Raw genomic sequence first — 23,431 nt, forward strand, 5'->3', positions numbered from 1 at the left:
GTACTGCCACTGTCCTGTCTCCCCCCCACTACTGCTACCCACCTTGTCTCCCCCCAGTACTGCCATCCACCCTGTCTCCCCCACCACAGCCACCCACCCTGTCTCCCCCCACTACTGCTACCCACCTTGTCTCCCTACCTACTGCCACCCATCCTGTCTCCCCCCTACTGCCATCCACCCCGTGTCTCCCCCACCACTGACACCTACCGTCTCCCCCCACTACTGCCATCCACCCCGTGTCTACCCCCACTACTGCCATTCACCCCTTGTCTCCCCCCACTACTGCCATCCACCCCATGACTCCACTACCACCCACCCTGTCTCCCTGCTCTGACACCTCAGCGCTGCTTGGGGACGTTTACCCACATAGACACTGCCTACAGCAGCCCCCGCTACTGCACTACTGCCACCCACCCTGTCTCCCTGACATCTAAGCACTGCTTGGGAATCTATGGTACTGCTAAGTCCTTCATCAACAGATGGAAGAAGCTTGGGCAGTACGGAGGCAGAAGCTGCTTCTGGTACCGTGGTCATGCAAGGCTGGGAGAGTCAGTAAGATTATTTAATAGCGGGTCTAATTCAGTAAGGATTGCAGATGCTGCTAATATGAATTAGCAATCCTTTTCCTAGCGCGCTAGGGGCCGCCCATCACAGGGCAAGGCCACCCAGCATGCTGACCGCCGCCTCCCCCCTGATGAAGCAGAAAATGCGATTGCCTCACAATTTCTGCTTCATCGTAGAAGTTAGTGAAGCCTCCTGCTGCAGCTCAGTTGCGCCCGCAGGAGGCCCGACGCATTCTTCTCGAATACAGCGGCTGCATGTCACAAAGCCACCATGATGATGTCCGTTTGTCTGCCTTTACCCTCTGTTCGCGCTACACTGCCCCCGCACCGATTCGCACCTCCCTGGAAATGGAGCATTGCCCACCAACCCTCGTGACCGCCTCTGCCTGACAGGCAATCACATTTTCTGTGGCCCCTCCGCAGAAAATGCGGGCGCATGCACAGGATGGGTGCAGTGGATGCGCCCGCAACTTTTTCAGAATAATTCCATTTGGATCACACACTGCGATCCAACCTGAATTAGGCCGTCACCATCTTACAGGCAGCCGGTGCAGGGACCAGAGAATGGATGTTATGTGGCAGGAACGGGCTAGTTAGGTAACAGCCTGGCTGCTGCATTCTATACATGCTACAGCTGGTGCAATTATTCTGCTGGGAGACCCAGGTAGATGACATTGCAGTAGTCTATATGAGATGATACAAGTGCATGTACGACATCAGGTAGATCTTCTGAGGGAATTAAGTGCTGGAGTTTGGCTATGGTCCACATATGAGGATCTGATTCTGGCTGATACCGGATGTCTAATGGTGTCACTCCACCATCCAGGACACTAATATTCTGCACATGACCAGCATTTTGTAATTCTGAACCCCCAAGCGTAAGTCTGGCTGGTAGCAAAGCTGAGCTGTAGCCCTGCCCTTTGTTGGTGAGCTTCTATCATAAGGACCTGTTTCACCAGGACTGAGTCACAGTGAACTGGCATCACCCACACCTGGAGCTCAGCTAGACATTTAGGATTGGTGCTGGGTTCTCAGGACCCAGAGCAAAAGACAGGTCATCTGCATAGCAGTGGTAGATGAGGGCATGACACCTGATTATTTCACACTGTGGTAACATGTGTATTGCAAAAAGTATAGGAGAGATGATAAGAACCTTGAAGAACAACACATGGCAATGATAAGTATACTACAGAAGATTAAAATGGCTTCTCACCTGTGTGTCTTCTCTGGTGTGTAACAAGTTGTGATTTCTGTGTAAAACATTTCCCACACTCAGAACATTGAAATGGCTTCTCACCTGTGTGATTTCTGTGATGTATAACAAGAGCTGAGTTGTCTGTAAAACCTTTCCCACATTCAGAGCATGGAAATGGATTCTCACCTGTGTGACTTTGCTGATGTCTAACAAGATGTGATTTCTGTGTAAAACATTTCCCACACTCAGAGCAAAAAAATGGCTTCACACCTGTGTGACTTCTGTGATGTATAACAAGATCTGATTTGTGTGCAAAACATTTCTCACACTCAGAACATGCAAATGGCTTCTCACCTGTGTGACTTCTCTGATGTTTAACAAGTTGTGATTTCCGTGTAAAACATTTCCCACACTCAGTGCAAGAAATTGGATTCTCACCCGTGTGACTTCTGTTATGACTAACAAGATCTGATTTGTGTGCAAAACATTTCCCACACTCAGGACATGGAAATGGCATCTCACCTGTGTGACTTCGCTGATGTCTAACAAGTTCTGATTTCTGGGCAAAACATTTCCCACACTCAGAGCAAGAAAATGGCTTCTCACCTGTGTGACTTCTGTGATGTATAACAAGATCTGATTTGTGTGCAAAACATTTCTCACACTCAGAACATGCAAATGGCTTCTGACCTGTGTGACTTCTCTGATGTTTAACAAGTTGTGATTTCTGTGTAAAACATTTCCCACACTCAGTGCAAGAAATTGGATTCTCACCCGTGTGACTTCTGTTATGACTAACAAGATCTGATTTGTGTGCAAAACATTTCCCACACTCAGGACATGGAAATGGCCTCTCACCTGTGACTTCGCTGATGTCTAACAAGTTCTGATTTCTGGGCAAAACATTTCCCACACTCAGAGCAAGAAAATGGCTTCTCACCTGTGTGACTTCGCTGATGTCTAACAAGTTCTGATTTCTGGGCAAAACATTTCCCACACTCAGAGCAAGAAAATGGCTTCTCACCTGTGTGACTTCGCTGATGTCTAACAAGTTCTGATTTCCGGGCAAAACATTTCCCACACTCAGAGCAAGAAAATGCCTTCTCACCTGTGTGACTTTTGTTATGACTAACCAGATCTGATTTGTGTGTAAAATATTTCCCACACTCAGAACATGGAAATGGCCTCTCACCTGTGTGAATTCTTTGATGTCTAGCAAGTTGTGATTTCTGTGCAAAATATTTCCCACACTCAGAACATGGAAATGGTGATGTACCTGTGTGACTTCTCTTATGTGCATCAAGAGTTGATTTGTATGTAAAACATTTCCCACACTCAGAACAGGAATATGGTTTCTCACCTGTATGTATTCTCTTATGTATTACAAGAAGTGATTTGTATGTAAAACATTTCCCACACTCAGAACATGGAAATGGAGTCTCACCTGTGTGACTTCGCTGATGTTTAACAAGTTGTGATTTCCGGGTGAAACATTTCCCGCACTCAGAACATGGAAATGGCTTTTCACCAGTGTGATTTCGCTGATGTGTAACAAGATGTGATTTCTGTGTAAAACATTTCCCACACTCAGAACATTGAAATGGCTTCTCACCTGTGTGATTTCTGTGATGTATAACAAGAGCTGAGTTGTCTGCAAAACATTTCCCACACTCAGAACATGGAAATGGCTTCTCACCTGTGTGACTTCTGTGATGTATAACAAGAGCTGATTTGTGTGCAAAACCTTTCCCACACTCAGAGCATGGAAATGGATTCTCACCTGTGTGACTTTGCTGATGTCTAACAAGATGTGATTTCTGTGTAAAACATTTCCCACACTCAGAACATGGAAATGGAGTCTCACCTGTGTGACTTCGCTGATGTTTAACAAGTTGTGATTTCCGGATGAAACATTTCCCGCACTCAGAACATGGAAATGGCTTTTCACCAGTGTGATTTCGCTGATGTGTAACAAGATGTGATTTCAGTGTAAAACATTTCCCACACTCAGAACATGGTAATAGGTTCTCACCTGTGTGACGTCTCTGATGTGTAACAAGATGTGATTTCTCTGTAAAACATTTCCCACACTCAGAACATGGAAATGGCTTCTGACCTTTGTGACTGCACTGATGTGAAACAAGTTGTGATTTGCAGGTAAAACATTTCCCACACTCAGAACATATCAGTGGCCTTTCACCTGTAAAACATTTGGCATCTATAGAACAGGGAAACTCTGTATTTACTGTCAGAGCTGTAACAGATGCACCAATATCAGAGTGATCAGGAGAACATTTCCCAGGATCAGAGGGACCAGCTGATAGAGCTGGATGTATAATTGGGGTAATGGGATTATCTCCTGGAGAATCCTGTCTACTGTCATTATCTTTTATGTCACAATCCGGGGATAACATTAGATGTCCTTCTGAGATATTTCTGCTTGTGTGTCCATCTGCTGAAAATAAAATACATTATGGGAATGTGACATTTTCTGTAACAATATTAATTTTGTAAACAATAGGAGAAAATTACATTCTGGGACACTTAATAGTAAATGTGTGTATTAAAACATAACATTTAATGAAGGCTTTATAATAATGTCTCCTAGCGTTACTCCTGGAAGCATTGGTAAGGTAGCATTCCTTTATGTGTGTGCTCATACGCTGGTAAACCTGTACATGTGTTACTCACCCTTATATAAGGTATATTGCTACAGCAGAGTAGGTGTGGAACAAGGTATTTTACATGCAATACACCATATAATACACTGCAATCATCATCTGCTAGGTTATAATCCATTGTTACACCCCATCATCAGTGTCTTACTGTACCTCTACTCTCAATAGTAATAAGGAAGATGTGTGTACGGTATGATATAGATAATAACATATCAGAATCTATACAGCTGCCGCCATACTTCTGCTTCTTATATGTGTGCTACTGGCAGCAGTGAACATCTGAGTGAGAGTGCAGGGAAGACAGCAGAGTCTGATGAGAAAGAGATTGGATCTGCCTTTGCAGGGATGTACCACACCTGTCACCCCTGTTATTATATAAAATAATAAATAAGAGGGGTGTGGACTATCCAGACGTGCTTTCTGGAGCTCTCCTCACTAAGTGGCTTCTTATCTACCCTTCCTAATAGCTCTCAGCCGCCGCTGGGACCAAGACCCAATCTATTAAGTCCCCCACTCCTCCTGCCCTAAAGCCGCTCACTCCGCTCAGTCTGGGCACCGTTCACTGCTGCAGCCTAGTGACGCAGCTGAAGCCACGGGCTGTATTCTGGGGCTACGTGTGCCCAGTCTTTCCTGCACGCTCCGGAGACCTGACTTGGAGGCGCTTTTGCCTCAGGTGGGAGCACTGGCTCTTCCGCTACTGCTGGGGGCAAAACGGGCTGCGCACAGTCACCGGAGCCCGGCAGTGTATTGGAAAGTGAGGTGATGATCAAGCACTCTTGCTCCGTTGCTCTTTCTCCAAATTCCACTAGCCGATCTGCTAAGATATCCGTGTCGAACCCCCTACCCCGGAGCTGTTGGACCTCTGGCCCTGCTAGGTATGAAACATAGCTGCTGCTAGGAGAGAGGGTGGGGCTTGTGGGGCTCAGCGGTTCTGTACGAATGTCCACTGGTAGGCCACCATCTTCAATGCCAACGCCCTTAGCACTCTACCTCCGCCCAGAGGGACATCTCCAAGCTCACAAGTGCCGCCCTCATGATGCTTCTGGATGCGTTGAAAGGGATATCCACACCCTTCTCCTGATACACGATCTACAGATCGTCCTTAGACATTCCGCTGAAATCCACCATCTTGTGCTTTCTCCTGCGCTGCAGTTACTCCTCTATTAACTTGGCTTCTCCAATCAGGTGACCGAAAAGCCACCTAGGATTATCCCACCGCTATGCCAGCAATTTCTGTGACCGGATGGTTCTCTATGAAAGCCCTCGCCCTGCCTCGCGTCCCGCCCCAGTCATAGAATGGATGTTTAGGTCACAGGGGATCTGGCCAATTAGGGGATTCCCACTTACTGTCGGTAACCACCTACTACTGACACCACCCACTGCGCAGTGGGCGGGTAATACACTGTTACCACTAGACTCCTTGTTGCCAGGGAGTCTGGAACCATGGTACTGCTCTGTATGCATCGACACGGTAACCACACCTGTGTGGTGTTGACGAATCACTAGTGGCTGGACTAGGCCTCTGCACGGTAGCTGGCGGGAGGCGGAGCTTGGAGACGCTGAGTGCACCCTGGACAGCCAGAAAACAGAACTATCTTTGGCATAGCTCTGCAGATCACAAGATGAAGCTGTCGTCTTGAGGCAGATGTTTATTCACCCAGTCTTAAAAAAGACTTCCCTATTGCTAGGGGCAACAAGAATACAGCAAGATGTTTACAGCAGAGTGAAAATGGTATAATACCTCTGGATGCTCATAGGCCTCCTCTTTTTATCTTACTCTAATATACATACCACAGGGGGTAAGTCCACCATGCTATTCTCAACCATTGTTTATCCATGTAATGTGCATGCCTTGGCCACATGCACAGCTACCATTGTCCTCTATGGACGGTGGGGAGTAGTCACTCTCCTTTGACCGTCCCATCCTGGAGGGTTAGTATCCGCCCTGGTGACGCTCAGTCTAGGCTGGGGGAAGTTTTCCCATCTAAACTACTTCCAGGAATCTGCCCGGGTACCCAGCTCACCATCTCCAGCCTAAAATTGGGCTCCAGAGATGGGCAGCCTAGAACCCCGGTCAGGGTTTCCTGCCCACCGACGGTGATCCCTATGGAGCTCCAGAAAACCGCTCAGCTTGTTTTAAAGCTGAGCTGCTCCTCTTTCTCCCCATGATACTTCCATGTGGGAGGCTAGAGAGGAAGGCATTCCATTTTGGGGGGAAAGTACTGGGGGAATCCAACGGCCTACACCAGGCATGTCCAAACTGCTGCCCTCCAGCTGCTGTGAAACTACATATCCCAGCATGCCCTGACACAGTTTTGCTGTCAGAGAATTCTAAAGCTGTGTCAGGGCATGCTGGGATGTGTAGTTTCTCAACAGCTGGAGGGCAGCAGTTTGGACATGCCTGGCCTACACAGTTATGGATTCCCCCCTCCTGGAACACACAACCAAGTGCATTTCACTTTAAATACAATTCAAATACACTATACACATTGTTGCTTAAATATACACTGAGCCTGTGTCCTACACAGGCTCCACATACCCAGGCACTGCAGTGCCTCACCATACTAACATATATATATATATATATATATATATATCATCACATGTCCATCCCGCAGCAAAGTCACTAATATAGACAGGACCAGCACACTGTAGTCTAGTCAAAATGCAGTATTTACTCCATATGTGTGAATAAAGATACATGGCTCAGCATATACTCATCGTTAGCAAGCACAGGGAAACACAATAGACCTCCCGAACAGCCGTTTTCGGACTTAATCCATCATCAGGGGAACAGTCATCAAAAGTGCCATAGTGCCTTGTGCAAAAAATGCCTGTATAAAGTGCCAAAACCAAGCTCACTTGTGTGCTCTATTTAAGCACACCTACTGGCGCTTACCTGCCGCACCTGTGATCTCCACCACCGCCCCCCCTCCCCCGATGATCGTATCCACCACCCTGGCTGTCTGGTTCCCCCGCCGTTGGAACGCAGTGGTGCAATGTGAATTGATACTATGATGTGGCCACGCCCCTTCTCCACAAAGCGATGCCCCTACATTTTTGATGGGCGCACACTGACTTTGCTTTACAATATGGGAGGGGGAGCACCAATGCACTTTCTGACAAATTGTCTAGTTCCATCTCTGGTGCAGAGTGTCCGGTATAGCTACACAGCCCAGCAGCACTGGCGTTTTGCGGGTCCATTTAATGAAGCTGCCAGTTGAGGACCTGTGAGGCATCTATTTCTCAAACTAGAGACTCTAATGTACTTGTCTTCTTGCTCAGTTGTGCACCAGGGCCTCCGACTTCTCTTTCTGCTCTGGTTAGAGCCTGTTTGTGCTGTTCTCTGAAGGTGTTATGAACCACAGGTAGTGGTTCATTCCTGTTTTCCGTATTTTATGTTTATAGTTGTCTTGCAGGCCAGGATTTCCCGTTGCTCTGGTTTAAGAAGATTCTTGTTTGCTGCCAGTGGTGAGTCTGTGTAATTGCAGCTCGTTCCCATTTGTTCAGCCTCACCTGTCTGTTGATTGCACCTCTCAGTTGTGCAGCAGGGCAGCTGCACGACATAATTAATTAAGACTCTCTGTTATATTTTGGCTCAGTGCAATTCACAGACGCTGGTGATATTTCCAGGGTTCCAGAGTTCTGAGCTAGTCCCTGCCAGTTCTTGAGCTCCTGTCTAGCAGTGTCTGTCTAGCTGCTTCCAGTGTCAGTTCCTGAGTGTCAGTTCCTGTGTCTGATTCCGTGTCCTGCCATGAAGCATTCCTGTCCAGAAGTCCTGTGGCTTTGTCTGTGCCTGGTCGAATATCTGGCTTCTTGTTGTCCACCAGTCTGTCGTTTGGGACTCTGCCTGTTCTCCAGTTCTGAGAGTCTGTGTCGGCTACATTGGGGGTTCCTGTCCGTTTGCCAGTATTTGTACCGGTTCCGTGAGTAGCGGCTTTGCTGCATCCGTCGGCCTAGGCCGCAGTATTCTTTGGTTATATTTAGTTACTGGTGTTTTGCAGAGGGTTCTGCTTATGCTGTCACCGCCGGTATGCAAAAGTATTGTGTCGTCGTGTGGACAACATTTCCTTTGTTGTTCTTTTCCTTTGGCGGCGTGCCGCACATATATTTAGTTTTAGGGTAGTTAGTAGCCCCTACCTTTCTGTTTTAGTTAGAGGTCCCCTTTTTATTATCCTGTCTCTATTCACGCCTTGTCTCACACCAAGACCTGGGGGCACTGGAGTTGGGCAGACATAATTCGCCCTTCAAATGTGGCTGCCATGGGCCCAAGAACCCATAGTTACTCAGGCGTGAACTGACCACAAGGGTAAAACAACGGAGGTAGGGTGCTAGTGGCTATTTCCACACCACACCTTATTTCAACGTCACGTTCTGGTGCTCAGGACTCACTACGCAATATCTCCCTTGTTCTGAGCACCAGGAACCTAACATTATCACCAGCCATACCACAAAAAAGAAAAAAAAACTTTTTTTGGCCCAGTCCAGTGTCTAGTCTAGAATCCAGTCCTGTCAAAAATCCAGTCCTGTCTAAAACTCAGTGTGCAGAATCCAGTCCGGTGTTTAGAATCCAGTCCTGTCTAAAACTCCGTGTGCAGAATCCAGTCCGGTGTTTAGAATCCAGTCCTGTCTAAAACTCAGTGTGCAGAATCCAGTCCGGTGTTTAAAAATCCAGCCCAGTCTTGTCTAGTTTAAAAGTCCAGTCTAATCTTGTCTTACACTCTTGTCTTACACTCTTGTCTAGTTTGAAATCCTCCTATGCAAGCCCTGCAAGCATCTCTCAGCCCTGAACTCTGCTTTCAGTGCTTTGAAACCTGAGTGGCTGGAAGTTTTGCAGCAATCCTTAAGGCAACTGCAAACCTTCTGACCAAATTTTTGCTTATTTTGCCAGAAGTTGTTGAGAGTTCATCCTATAAAGAGACTCTTGCTCACAGTATGGTGACAAGTGAATCCTCAGGTTTAATTAAAGAGAAAAGGTTTAAAAGTTTTCCACGGCACAGGCTAGTCTTGAATCCAGTTCTGTCTAAAACTCAGTGTGCAGAATCCAGCCCTGTCTAAAACTCAGTGTGCAGAATCCAGCCCTGTCTAAAACTCAGTGTGCAGAATCCAGTCCGGTGTTTAGAATCCAGTCCTGTCTAAAACTCAGTGTGCAGAATCCAGTCCGCTGTTTAAAAATCCAGTCTTGTCTAGTTTAAAAGTCCAGTCTTGTCGTGTCTAACAACAATCGTGTCTAACAACAATCGTGTCTAGTCTTGTCTTTTTTGAAATCCTCCTATGCCTACTATGCAAGCCCTGCACTCTGCTTTCAGTGCTTTGAAACCTGAGCGGCTGGAAGTTTTGCAGCAATCCTTAAGGCAACTGCAAAACCTTCTGACCAAAATTTTGCGTACTTTGCCAGAAGTTGTTGATAGTTCATCCTATAAAGAGACTCTTGCTCACAGTATGGTGACAAGTGAATCATCAGGTTTAATTAAAGAGAAAAGGTTTAAAAGTTTTCCGCGGCCCAGGCTCTCAGAATAGGAGCGTCTGCATCGCAGAATCTTAGATTTATGCCTATATTGTGGGGGTTTAGGCCACTATTTGCAGACCTGTGAGTTGAGCAAGCCAAAGTGTGGCGACAAGTCTTGCCCTCTGGCCAAGTTGAGTCAGGATACAAGACCTACTCCTGTCAACTGTGGCAGAGGTGCTTGTCACACAACCCACACTAAAAAGCTCTCTGTCCTATAATTGGGGTCCTTGGGCTAGGGAGCCCCATTATAGATTCAGGAACCAAAGGAGAATGTTTCTCTCCTCTCTTGATTTTCCTGTGGAAGCAGAGTTGCAAACCCCTGGAGCCGTGCCCGGTGCCCAGAGTCCTGGAGCCGTGCCCGGTGCCCAGAGTCCTGGAGCCGTGCCCGGTGCCCAGAGTCCTGGAGCCGTGCCCGGTGCCCAGAGTCCTGGAGCCGTGCCCGGTGCCCAGAGTCCTGGAGCCGTGCCCGGTGCCCAGAGTCCTGGAGCGGTACCCGGTGCCCAGAGTACCCGGTGCTCTAGGTTATAGAGGGACATCGAATATTATAGCTCAGGTGTCAATACCAGAAGGGGTCTCAGAAGCTGTTACCCCAGGTAAGGACTTGAAAAGAGCAACCCCAGAAAGGGTATCTAAAACCATAGTTCCAGAAGGGAACTCGAGAAGCAAAACTCCAGAAGGGATCTTTGAAGTAATATCCCCAAGTGGGGTCTCGAGAGACGCAGCCCCTAAGAAGGGTCTAGAGGTCGCTTCCCCAGGAAAGCACTTAAGAGGCATAGCGTTAGTGGAGGTTCTGAAGGTTATAGCTTCAGCAAAAGTCCCGGAAGTCATAGTCCCGGGAGAAGTTTCGATAATTATCAACTCAGAGAGGGAGGCCGACGGCCCGGTCCCAGTAAAAGAATCCGAGGTGCTGACCGCAGCGGGGTTCCCGAAGGCCACTGCCCCAGCGGGGTTCCCGAAGGCCACTGCCCCAGCGGGGTTCCCGAAGGCCACTGCCCCAGCGGGGTTCCCGAAGGCCACTGCCCCGGGTGGGGTTCCCGAAGGCCACTGCCCCGGGTGGGGTTCCCGAAGGCCACTGCCCCGGGTGGGGTTCCCGAAGGCCACTGCCCCGGGTGGGGTTCAGAAAGAGTCTCAGCCCATTGCTTTGACTACAGGATGTGCTTTTCTGTCATCTTCTAAAGTTTCGGTACCTAGGGGAATGCAACCAATCTATGGTCTGCTCTCAGATTCCGAAACTGATAAGGTTTCTTATATGCCGGGGCACTCTGGTAGGAGACGGAAGAAGCATCTGATTGCTCGACCTATATGTTTTGAAGAATGTTATGAGCCAGAGATTTCTTCCTTTCCTGGTGTCGCCAAGCAAGCACAGGGTAAAAAGAAAAATAAATTTCTCTTTCATCCACTAGGGGACACTGGAGTCCTATACAATAGGGGTGTGAAGCTTGCAACCGGAGGTGTGGTACAATCTAAAATTAGCATTGCCTGCACAGCCGGTTCCTCCCCCTTCACATCCCTCCTCCCTCAGTTTAGAAAATTGTGCTGAGGAGGTAACAGGCACTGAAGAGAGATCCTGCTCCATGAAGTTTTGTTTATGTATTTATTTATTTTTAATCCTTTATGACTGGCCCAATCCCTCCTAACTAAAGGGAGGGTGCAGGTCTTAAAAGACAAGATGGTAAATGCCCTATCCCACCTAAATGAAAGGGGGTGCAGGCTTTACCAGAAGTGAAAGCTGCGTCCCCCTAATAAAAGGAGGACAAGGTTCAGGATTGAGAGACAAGGATTCCTTCTAAAGGGGTCTGCATCTCTCTCAACATACAACTGTGAGTACTGGTTGTTTTATTGCAGGCGCGCCGGACAGCGGTCAGTGTGGGGCGGGATCCCCTGTCAGCAGGTGCCGCTACGGGACCCGGGGAGAGGAGGAGGAGGAGAGCGTTCCCGGTGCATGCCATCTAAAACATAGTGCCGCGCGGTTGAGGAGATCCTTCAGCCGCGTGTGGGGGAGGCAAGCGGGGAGCGCACAGTAGATAGCGCACTTTAAGTCTTCCCTGCCAGCAGAGAAAGACGCCGCTACGGGAGCTGTGAGAGCGGTCCCGGCGCGCGACGGCCAGCGGGAGATTTGTATTACCGCGCTGTGGAGCACTTAACCTCAGCCGCCGGAGGCGGGGAGGAGACGCTACAGTGAGCACGAAGCTGAGGAGAATTCCTCAGCCGCGTGAAGACACGGCCATAGAGTGTAAGCAGGGGGGCTCACCAGTAGAAGATCCCCCTTCTAAATAAAGTGTCCAAAATTTTTAATTGTCGGCCATCTTAAAAATCATACAAGCATGGAGTGCACCTACCCCTATTATAGATTAATAGTAACACAGCACACCCTGCTGGTGAAATGTTATATGAGAATCTCCTGAAGAATATAATGGGATTATGAGGTCTTTTCAAAGGAACTCTATTACAAAGAGCCTACAGAAAATACGTAGAAGCAAGTGAAGCCAACTCTAACACCGTAGCTGACGTACAGTTGGGTGTGAGGCGGTTGCAAGTCGGCTGGTGTAAAGACAAAAGAAATTAAATATTTTTATTTCTTTTTTATTTATATTTTCTTTTCTACAATATAGAGATATTTCCAGCCAGGCAACTCAATACCTTTTGCTTCCGTCATATATCACAGTCTTTCTCTTCCTAGTTTAAAGGGTGAAAGCGCTGCGACACGGTCTGGTAAGGGGTTTAGTCAACATGTCTAAAACACCAACCAAGACATCCAAGACCTTTTATGTTTGCATGTAACGGAATGAGCATGCGGATGGCAGCTCCGAGGTGTGCGATTCCTGCTTAGACAAGGACATTCCACCTGAGAGCAGTGCTCCGGCTAGGTCATGGAAAAATAACCTTGCAGATAAAATCTCCAATGAGATGGCGGACTCCCGCACGCAACAATCAAAGGCTGCAGGATTCTCAAAGATGATGGAACACGTTCTCATCAGGTTAACGCCGCCCGCACAAGCCGTAACAAATGTATTCAGGGCAGTTAAAAGGCCTAATCCTCTTGTACCAGAAGCAGAGGAGTAAAGGGTCTTCTCATTGATACAGAGGAGATGAGTTCATTGAATCTAACCTAGCTGCCGATTTTCCAGTAGAGGACACGGCAATTTCAGGTATTGATTCTTTAAGCGAAGCGGTGAAGGCGATCCTAAACTTTAAGGTAGCAGAAGTAAAAGAGCCAGAAGAATTCAAATGGTTCGAATCCCACAAACCGCGTTCAGCAGCGTTTCCTATTTTTAAATCCCTCCAATCTCAAATGGAGGAGGCTAAATGGAGACAGCCTGACAAACGTTTTCAATTTTTGAACAGTGTTTCAAGTAACTTATCCCCCACCTAGTGGTGTAATGGATAAGTGGGAGACTCCACCGGTAGTGGACGTTTCCCTAGGAAGGTTGTCAAAGACAACAATCTTACCGTTACCTAATGTAACGACTTCACGAGGTTGACACAGCTTTAAAGTAAATTTTTGTAGCAGAAACTGAGACCTACTGTCGTCTACGCTTGGGTTACCAAGGCCAGGGGCACATGGTCTGGACGTATTGTACAGGCTATTGCAGAAAAAAATTGCTTGGCAGAAATTACCCAACTTGCGGAACACATTCAAGAATCCGCTTCATACTTGCGTCAAGCCTCTAAAGATATTTGCAGGCTAGCATCGCGCGTCTCTGCATCAGCCATATCGGCTAGACGGACGGAGAATGGTGAGAAGACTGACACCAAGAGGGCGGTAGAATCCATCCCCTTTGGGGGTGAGATACTTTTAGGTCCAGAGTTGGACAAGTGGATTTTGCAAGCTACAGCAGGGAAGTCCTCTTTTCTGCCTACTCCTTATACAAGAGCCACTCCACAAGTTAGGAGAGGTTATTCGGGAACAGCGTTTAATTCATTTAGATCGCCGTCCTTGCGAGCCAGAGGAAGAGGCTTCAGTACACAAGTACGTGGGGGCAGAGATAGAGGCCGCTCACAGGCAGCAGCCAAAAAGATAAACCTGCTGACGAGACCAGGGCAGGACGGTCTCCCGGCTCACCTGAGATCCCCCTTGATGGTGCACATCTGGACGGTTTCGGAACATCTGGGCTAACACCGCACCAGAACTTTGGATAAATTACCTAATCTCCCAGGAGTACAACCCGTGTTTTCCCACAGAGGCCTCACAGTCAGTTTTTTTTTTTTTACAAGGATTGCCTCTGTGTCCTCAGTAAGCAAAAGCACGACTGCCTGCATCAAACATTGCTGCGGTCAGAGGTCATTATTCCGTTTCCCGCCTCTGAGAGGTACGGGTCTCTATTCCAATTTTTTGTCATGCCAAAGCCAGATGGGACGGTCATGCCGATACTCTATTTAAAAGTTTTAGACCAGTTTCTAAGGGTCTACAGATTCCAGATAGAACCATTCCAGTCGGTCATTGCAGGCTTAGAACAAGACGAGTTCATGGTATCCATGGACAAAGGCTGCATATCCCAATCCGGGCACTTCACCAGGCTTACATAAGGGTCGCACGGGTGACGGATCCCTACCAATTCAGGGCCTTGCCGTTCAGTCTATCATCGGCCCCAAGACTCTGTACGAAGATCATGGCAATCATGGTTGCAGAATCGGGACTATTGAGGGTTACGTTTAGTCCTTATCTAGACGATGTACTAATCAAGGCATCCTCTCGGGAACAGTTGATCAAGGATGTTCAGACATCTCATCAATTTCTCATTCAACATGGATGAATTGTGGATTTCCAGAAATCCTACCTCATGCCAACTCAACGGATTCAATTCCTCGGTCTCATCTTGGACACGGTACAATTAAGCGTATTCCTACCAGAGAATAAGGTCCAGCACCTATAGAGATTAGTGGCTCCGGTACTGAGGTCACAAACGGTTTCTCTACACCTCTGGGTGCAACTTCTCGGGATGATGGTGACGTCTGTCTAAGCTCTCCTGTACGACAGACTTCATTCCCGACCATTACAGATGAACCTCATTGCTCAGGGAGCAGGGTTGCACTGGCTTCCACATCAAAGAATACGACTTCCAAGGCAAGAGATTCAGCATTTGGGATTGGAGGATCCTGACAACAGACGCCAGTCTCAGAGGTTGGGGTGCCGTCTTAGAGATTGCTACTGGAGAGCAGACTTACCCGTAAACATTCTCGAACTAAGAGCAGTTTAAAATGTACTTTTCTTAGCCGAAGACCAAGTCATGGGCCAACACATAAGGATGCAGTCGGTCAAGGTCACGACGACGACATGCATAAACCGTCAAGGTGGAACACGGTGCAGGGTGGCGTTAAAAGAAGCCACACAGATCTTGTTGTGGACAGAAAAGCGAAACATCATCCTCTCTGCAGTGTTCATTCAAGGTGTGGAGAACTAGGAAGCAGATTATCTCAATCACCAGGACATGCATGACAGTGGTGCCTACATCCACTGAATTTTATTTTTTATACATGGTGGTGAAGAGATGGGGTCTACCTAAAGTCGACCTAATGGCGTACGACAATACAATCTGCTGCCCAGATATGTGTCCAGGACAAAAGATCCAGCAGCACATGGAGTTGACGCATTCACACTTCCTTGGTGTTACAGGAAGGTTTTACATTTTTCCACTTTTCCAACTCGTACCCAGGTTTTCTGAAGACGTTAAAACGAGAGCGAGTGTGGTCGGTTCTAACCGCACCAGATTGGCCCCGCAGGAGTTGGTACTCAAACCTGCGAGGGTTACTAGCGGAAGATCCTTGACGGATACCTCAGAGAGAGGACCTGCTATCTCAGGGACCGTTCCAACACCCAGACCTGAACAGGTTACGTTTAACGGCGTGGCTATTGAAACCATAGACTGGTGTCAAGAATGTGGGTGGAATTCGATGAACTTCCACTTTTCCAGACTTCTACTTTTCCTTTCGGCTGGTCTGGAGGTAGGACTGAGGCTGGGCTATCTGAAGGCTCAAGTTTCGGTTCTCTCCTCCTATTTCAAGAACGGTTAGCATCCTTGCCAGAGGTTCAAACCTTTTTACAGGGTGTTCAGAGGATCCACCCCCCTTTTTCGTCCTCCCACTGCACCTTGGGATGTAAATTTGGTGTTGGAATTTTTGTGACCACCAACTTTTGAGCCTATAGGAAGAACGGTCCTGACATATCTACTCTTGGATGTTCGCATTACTGCTTGCCTTAGCTTCGGCCGGGCGAGTCCCCTTTTTACATTTTTCATGAGGATAGGGCAGAACTCCGTACAAGAGCAGATTTCCTTCCTCAGGTTGTTTCGGGGTCTCACGTAAAACAGTCACTTGTGGGTCCATCTTTCCAGGATCTCGCAGTTGGGGACGTGTCCTGGGATGTGGCCCGAGCTTTACGGGTAAACGTACAGGTTACGTCGTCTTTCAGATATTCAGGCTGTTTGTCTTAAGGATGGGCCAACGAAGGGTTGACCAGCATCTAAATAGTCTTTGTCTAAATAGATTAGACTTGCCATTTCGGCAAGCTTATATTTCCTGTGGGAAACAGGTTCCGGTTCAGATGGGTGCTCATACTACCCGCTCAGTGGGTGCCTCAGGGGCGGCTGCCAGAGGTGCTTCCACTACTCAACTTGCAGAGCGGCATTGTGGTCCTCAGCCCACACGTTCGCGAAATTTTGCAAGTTTGATGCCTTTGCGTCCGGAGACACTACGTTCGGACGTTTGGTTTTGCAGACCACCGACAGCACTCCCTCCCTGGAAGATAACTTTGGGACGCCCCTACTGTGTAGGACTCCAGTGTCACCTAGTGGATGAAAGAGAAAAGAGGATTTTGGTACTTACCGATAAATCCATTTCTCTGAATCCTCTAGGGGACACTGGACGCCCGCCTCGGTGCTGTCGACCTGCTGTGTTCAAAAGTTCTTGTTAAAACAGTTTGTGCAAACAGCGTTAGTTTTTCTGTCAAAAGAGTTATTGGTTGCTGTTTGCTTTGTTGTACGGTTCGGTTCCTCGCCATGTGCTCTAGTATCTTGTCCTATTCTCTCGGTCAAATTTTCCAAACTGAGGAAGGAGGGATGTGAAGGGGGAGGAACCGGCTGTGCAGGCAATGCTAATTTATGATTGTGCCACACCTCCGGTTGCAAGCTTCACACCCCTATTGTATAGGACTCCAGTGTCCCCTAGAGGATTCAGAGAAATGGATTTATCGGTAAGTACCAAAATCCTCTTATTGCTGACTCTTGCCTTGTGGTGTATAAAAAAAAGAAAGAAAAAAAACAACATTTTTTTCCTCGTCTTGTGTCCAGTGGCCACCGTCAAGAGGGGGGCACTGTTACAAGCTGTTGCCACAGCTTGGGGTAAATTTACTAAAGTTGGGAGATTTTTAGAACTGGTGATGTTGCCCATGGCAACCAATCAAATTCTATTTACCATTTATCAAGCTGCTTCTAGCAGATAGTAGATATAATCTCATTGGTTGCTATAGGTAACATCACCAGTTGGTAAAATCTCCCACCTTAGTAAATTGACCCCCTTGTTTCTGTTTCTTGTCTTTGTCTGTTTGTTCCAGTGTCAGGTTTATTAATGTATACCTTGTTTTAGAAAGTCTGAATTTTGGGGTCCTTTGGCTCCTCCTCAAGGTGGGGGTAATGTTATGAGCGACGGCTGTGGCTCATTCCTGTTTTGCATTTTGGTTATGTATTTTATGTTATACTTCTGTTTATGTTCCCCGTGGGTGTCATGGGGTGTTCGGAGCTCACCCTTAAGGAGAGGGTACTGTTATGAACCACAGGTAGTGGTTCATTCCTGTTTTCCCTATTTTATGTTTATAGTTGTCTTGCAGGCCAGGATTTCCCATTGCTCTGGTTTAAGAAGATTCTTGTTTGCTGCCAGTGGTGAGTCTGTGTAATTGCAGCTTGTTCCCATGTGTTCAGCCTCACCTGTCTGTTGATTGCACCTCTCAGTTGTGCAGCAGGGCAGCTACACGACAATTAATTAAGACTCTCTGTTATATTCTGGCTCAGTGCAATTCACAGACACTGGTGATATTTCAAGGGTTCCAGAGTTCTTGAGTTCTGAGCTAGTCCCTGCCAGTTCCTGAGCTCCTGTCTAGCAGTGTCAGTCTAGCTGCTTCCAGTGTCAGTTCCTGTGTCTGATTCCGTGTCCTGCCATGAAGCATTCCTGTCCAAAAGTCCTGTGGTTTTGTTTGTGCCTGGTCGAATATCTGGCTTCTTGGTGTCCACCGGTCTGTTTGGGATTCTGCCTGTCCTCCATTTCTGAGAGTCTGTGTCGGCTACATTGGGGGTTCCTGTATGTTTGCCAGTATTTGTAACGGTTCAGTGAGTAGCGGCTTTGCCGCATCCGTTGGCCTAGGCCGCAGTATTCTTTGGTTATAATAAGAATTTACTCACCGGTAATTCTATTTCTCGTAGTCCGTAGTGGATGCTGGGAACTCCGTAAGGACCATGGGGAATAGCGGCTCCGCAGGAGACTGGGCACAAAAGTAAAGCTTTAGGACTAGCTGGTGTGCACTGGCTCCTCCCCCTATGACCCTCCTCCAAGCCTCAGTTAGGATACTGTGCCCGGACGAGCGTACACAATAAGGAAGGATTCATGAATCCCGGGTAAGACTCAAACCAGCCACACCAATCACACCGTACAACTTGTGATCTGAACCCAGTTAACAGTATGATAACAGAGGAGCCTCTCAAAGGATGGCTCACTACAACAATAACCCGATTTAGTTAACAATAACTATGTACAAGTTTTGCAGATAATCCGCACTTGGGATGGGCGCCCAGCATCCACTACGGACTACGAGAAATAGTATTACCGGTGAGTAAATTCTTATTTTCTCTGACGTCCTAAGTGGATGCTGGGAACTCCGTAAGGACCATGGGGATTATACCAAAGCTCCCAAACGGGCGGGAGAGTGCGGATGACTCTGCAGCACCGAATGAGAGAACTCCAGGTCCTCCTCAGCCAGGGTATCAAATTTGTAGAATTTAGCAAACGTGTTTGCCCCTGACCAAGTAGCTGCTCGGCAAAGTTGTAAAGCCGAGACCCCTCGGGCAGCCGCCCAAGATGAGCCCACCTTCCGTGTGGAGTGGCCATTTACAGATTTTGGCTGTGGCAGGCCTGCCACAGAATGTGCAAGCTGAATTGTACTACAAATCCAACGAGCAATAGTCTGCTTAGAAGCAGTAGCACCCAGCTTGTTGGGTGCATACAGGATAAACAGCGAGTCAGATTTTCTGACTCCAGCCGTCCTGGAAACATATATTTTCAGGGCCCTGACTACGTCCAGCAACTTGGAGTCCTCCAAGTCCCTAGTAGCCGCAGGTACCACAATAGGCTGGTTCAGGTGAAACGCTGAAACCACCTTAGGGAGAAATTGAGGACGAGTCCTCAATTCCGCCCTATCCGTATGAAATATCAGGTAAGGGCTTTTATAGGACAAAGCCGCCAATTCTGATACGCGCCTGGCTGAAGCCAGGGCCAACAGCATTACCACTTTCCATGTGAGATATTTTAAGTCCACAGTGGTAAGCGGTTCAAACCAATGTGATTTTAGGAATCTCAAAACCACATTGAGATCCCAGGGTGCCACTGGAGGCACAAAAGGAGGCTGTATATGCAGTACCCCCTTGACAAACGTCTGGACTTCAGGAACTGAAGCCAATTCTTTCTGGAAGAAAATCGACAAGGCCGAATTTTTAACCTTAATGGACCCTAATTTTAGGCCCATGGACAGTCCTGTTTGCAGGAAATGCAGGAAACGACCTAGTTGAAATTCCTCTGTAGGGGCCTTCCTGGCCTCGCACCACGCAACATATTTTCGCCAAATACGGTGATAATGATGTGCGGTTACATCCTTCCTGGCTTTGATCAGGGTAGGGATGACTTCATCCGGAATGCCTTTTTCCTTCAGGATCCGGCGTTCAACCGCCATGCCGTCAAACGCAGCCGCGGTAAGTCTTGGAACAGACAGCGTCCTTGCTGGAGCAGGTCCCTTCTTAGAGGTAGAGGCCACGGATCCTCCGTGAGCATCTCTTGAAGTTCCGGGTACCAAGTTCTTCTTGGCCAATCCGGAGCCACGAGTATAGTTCTTACTCCTCTCCGTCTTATAATTCTCAGTACCTTGGAAATGAGAGGCAGAGGAGGGAACACATACACTGACTGGTACACCCACGGTGTTACCAGAGCGTCCACCGCTATTGCTTGAGGGTCCCTTGACCTGGCGCAATACCTTTCTAGTTTTTTGTTGAGGCGGGACGCCATCATGTCCACCTTTGGTTTTTCCCAACGGTTTACAATCATGTGGAAGACTTCTGGATGAAGTCCCCACTCTCCCGGGTGGAGATCGTGTCTGCTGAGAAAGTCTGCTTCCCAGTTGTCCACTCCCGGAATGAACACTGCTGACAGTGCTATCACATGATTTTCCGCCCAGCGAAGAATCCTTGCAGCTTCTGCCATCGCCCTCCTGCTTCTTGTGCCGCCCTGTCTGTTTACGTGGGCAACTGCCGTGATGTTGTCCAACTGGATCAACACCGGCTGACCCTGAAGCAGAGGCCTTGCTTGACTTGGGGCATTGTAAATGGCCCTTAGTTCCAGGATATTTATGTGAAGTGACGTTTCCAGACTTGACCACAAGCCCTGGAAATTTTTTCCCTGTGTGACTGCTACCCAGCCTCTCAGGCTGGCATCCGTGGTCACCAAGACCCAGTGCTGAATGCCGAATCTGCAGCCCTCTAGAAGATGAGCACTCTGTAACCACCACAGGAGAGACACCCTTGTCTTTGGTGACAGGGTTATCCGCTGATGCATGTGAAGATGCGATCCGGACGATTTGTCCAGCAGATCCCACTGAAAGGTTCTTGCGTGGAATCTGCCGAATGGAATCGCTTCGTAAGAAGCCACCATTTTCCCCAGGACCCTTGTGCATTGATGCACTGACACTTGGCCTGGTTTTAGGAGGTTCCTGACTAGCTCGGATAACTCCCTGGCTTTCTCCTCCGGGAGAAACACCTTTTTCTGGACTGTGTCCAGAATCATCCCTAGGAACAGCAGACGTGTCGTCGGAATCAGCTGCGATTTTGGGATATTTAGAATCCACCCGTGCTGCCGTAACACTACTTGAGATAGTGCTACTCCGACTACTAACTGTTCCCTGGACCTTGCCCTTATCAGGAGATCGTCCAAGTAAGGGATAATTAATACGCCTTTTCTTCGAAGAAGTATCATCATTTCGGCCATTACCTTGGTAAAGACCTGGGGTGCCGTGGGCAATCCAAACGGCAGCGTCTGAAACTGATAATGACAGTTCTGTACCACAAATCTGAGGTACCCTTGGTGAGAAGGGCAAATTGGGACATGGAGGTAAGCATCCTTGATGTCCAGAGACACCATATAATCCCCTTCTTCCAGGTTCGCTATCACTGCTCTGAGTGACTCCATCTTGAACTTGAACCTTTGTATGTAAGTGTTCAAGGATTTCAGATTTAAAATAGGTCTCACGGAGCCGTCCGGCTTCAGTACCACAAACAGCGTGGAATAATACCCCTTTCCCTGTTGTAGGAGGGGTACCTTGATTATCACCTGCTGGGAATACAGCTTGTGAATGGCTTCCAATACCGCCTCCCTGTCGGAGGGAGACGTCGGTAAAGCAGACTTTAGGAAACGGCGAGGGGGAGATGTCTCGAATTCCAATCTATACCCCTGAGATACCACCTGAAGGACCCAGGGGTCTACTTGCGAGTGAGCCCACTGCGCGCTGAAATTCTTGAGACGTGCCCCCACCGAGCCTAAGTCCGCTTGTAAAGCCCCAGCGTCATGCTGAGGGCTTAGCAGAAGCGGAAGAGGGCTTCTGATCCTGGGAACTGGCTGCTTGCTGCAGTCTTTTTCCCCTCCCTCTGCCCCGGGGCAGAAATGAGGAGCCTTTCGCTCGCTTTCCTTTATTGGAACGAAAGGACTGCGCCTGATAATACGGCGTCTTCTTATTTTGAGAGGCGACCTGGGGTCAAAATTTGGATTTCCCAGCCGTTGCCGTGGCCACCGAGTCTGAAAGACCTACCCCAAATAACTCCTCCCCTTTATAAGGCAGCACTTCCATATGTCGTTTGGAATCTGCATCACCTGACCACTGTCGTGTCCATAACCCTCTTCTGGCAGAAATGGACAGCGCACTTATTCTTGATGCCAGTCGGCAAATATCCCGCTGTGCATCACGCATATATAGAAATGCATCTTTTAAATGTTCTATAGTCAGTAAAATACTGTCCCTGTCTAGGGTGTCAATATTTTCAGTCAGGGAATCCGACCACGCTACCCCAGCACTGCACATCCAGGCTGAGGCGATTGCTGGTCGCAGTATAACACCCGTATGTGTGTAAATACATTTTAGGATACCCTCCTGCTTTCTATCAGCAGGATCCTTAAGGGCGGCCGTCTCAGGAGAGGGTAGAGCCACCTGTTTTGATAAGCGTGTGAGCGCTTTATCCACCCTAGGGGGTGTTTCCCAACGTACCCTAACCTCTGGCGGGAAAGGATATAATGCCAATAATTTTTTAGAAATGATCAGTTTTTTATCGGGGGAAACCCACGCTTCATCACACACTTCATTTAATTCCTCAGATTCGGGAAAAACTATAGGTAGTTTTTTCTCACCGAACATAATACCCCTTTTAGTGGTAGTGGTATTATCAGAAATATGTAAAACATTTTTCATTGCCTCAATCATAACGTGTGGCCCTACTGGAAGTCACATTCGTCTCTTCACCGTCGACACTGGAGTCAGTATCCGTGTCGACGTCTGTATCTACCATCTGAGGTAATGGGCGTTTTAGAGCCCCTGATGGCTTTTAATACGCCTGGACAGGCACAAGCTGAGTAGCCGGCTGTCTCATGTCGTCAACTGTCTTTTGTAAAGAACTGACACTGTCACGTAATTCCTTCCAGCATCTCATCCACTCAGGTGTCGACTCTCTAGGAGGTGACATCTCTATTATAGGCAATTGCTCCGCCTCCACATAATTTTCCTCCTCATACATGTCGACACAACGTACCGACACACAGCACACACACAGGGAATGCTCTAACAGAGGACAGGACCCCACTAGCCCTTTGGGGAGACAGAGGGAGAGTATGCCAGCACACACCAGAGCGCTATATTAATATACAGGGATAACCTTATATAAGTGTTTTTCCCTTATATAGCTGCTATATGTTCAAATATCGCCAATTAGTGCCCCCCTCTCTTTTTTACCCTGTTTCTGTAGTGCAGGACTGCAGGGGAGAGTCAGGGAGACGTCCTTCCAGCGGAGCTGTGAGGGAAAATGGCGCCTGTGTGCTGAGGAGATAGGCTCCGCCCCCTTCTCGGCTGCCTTTTCTCACGCTTTTATGAGGAATCTGGCAGGGGTTAAAATTCATCCATATAGCCCTGGGGGCTATATGTGATGTATTTTCGCCAGCCAATGTGTTTTTATTGCTGCTCAGGGCGCCCCCCCCT

General features: G+C 48.1%; 1 pseudogene; it reads right to left on the reverse strand.

Annotated features, from left to right (window-relative positions):
* Positions 1-1,553: 1,553 nt before the first annotated feature.
* On the reverse strand, positions 1,554-16,269 carry LOC134984857 (oocyte zinc finger protein XlCOF6-like; annotated as a pseudogene).
* Between the last annotated feature and the right edge of the window lie 7,162 nt (positions 16,270-23,431).

The sequence above is a fragment of the Pseudophryne corroboree genome, assembly GCF_028390025.1.
Source record: "Pseudophryne corroboree isolate aPseCor3 chromosome 3 unlocalized genomic scaffold, aPseCor3.hap2 SUPER_3_unloc_89, whole genome shotgun sequence".
NCBI lineage: Eukaryota > Metazoa > Chordata > Amphibia > Anura > Myobatrachidae > Pseudophryne > Pseudophryne corroboree.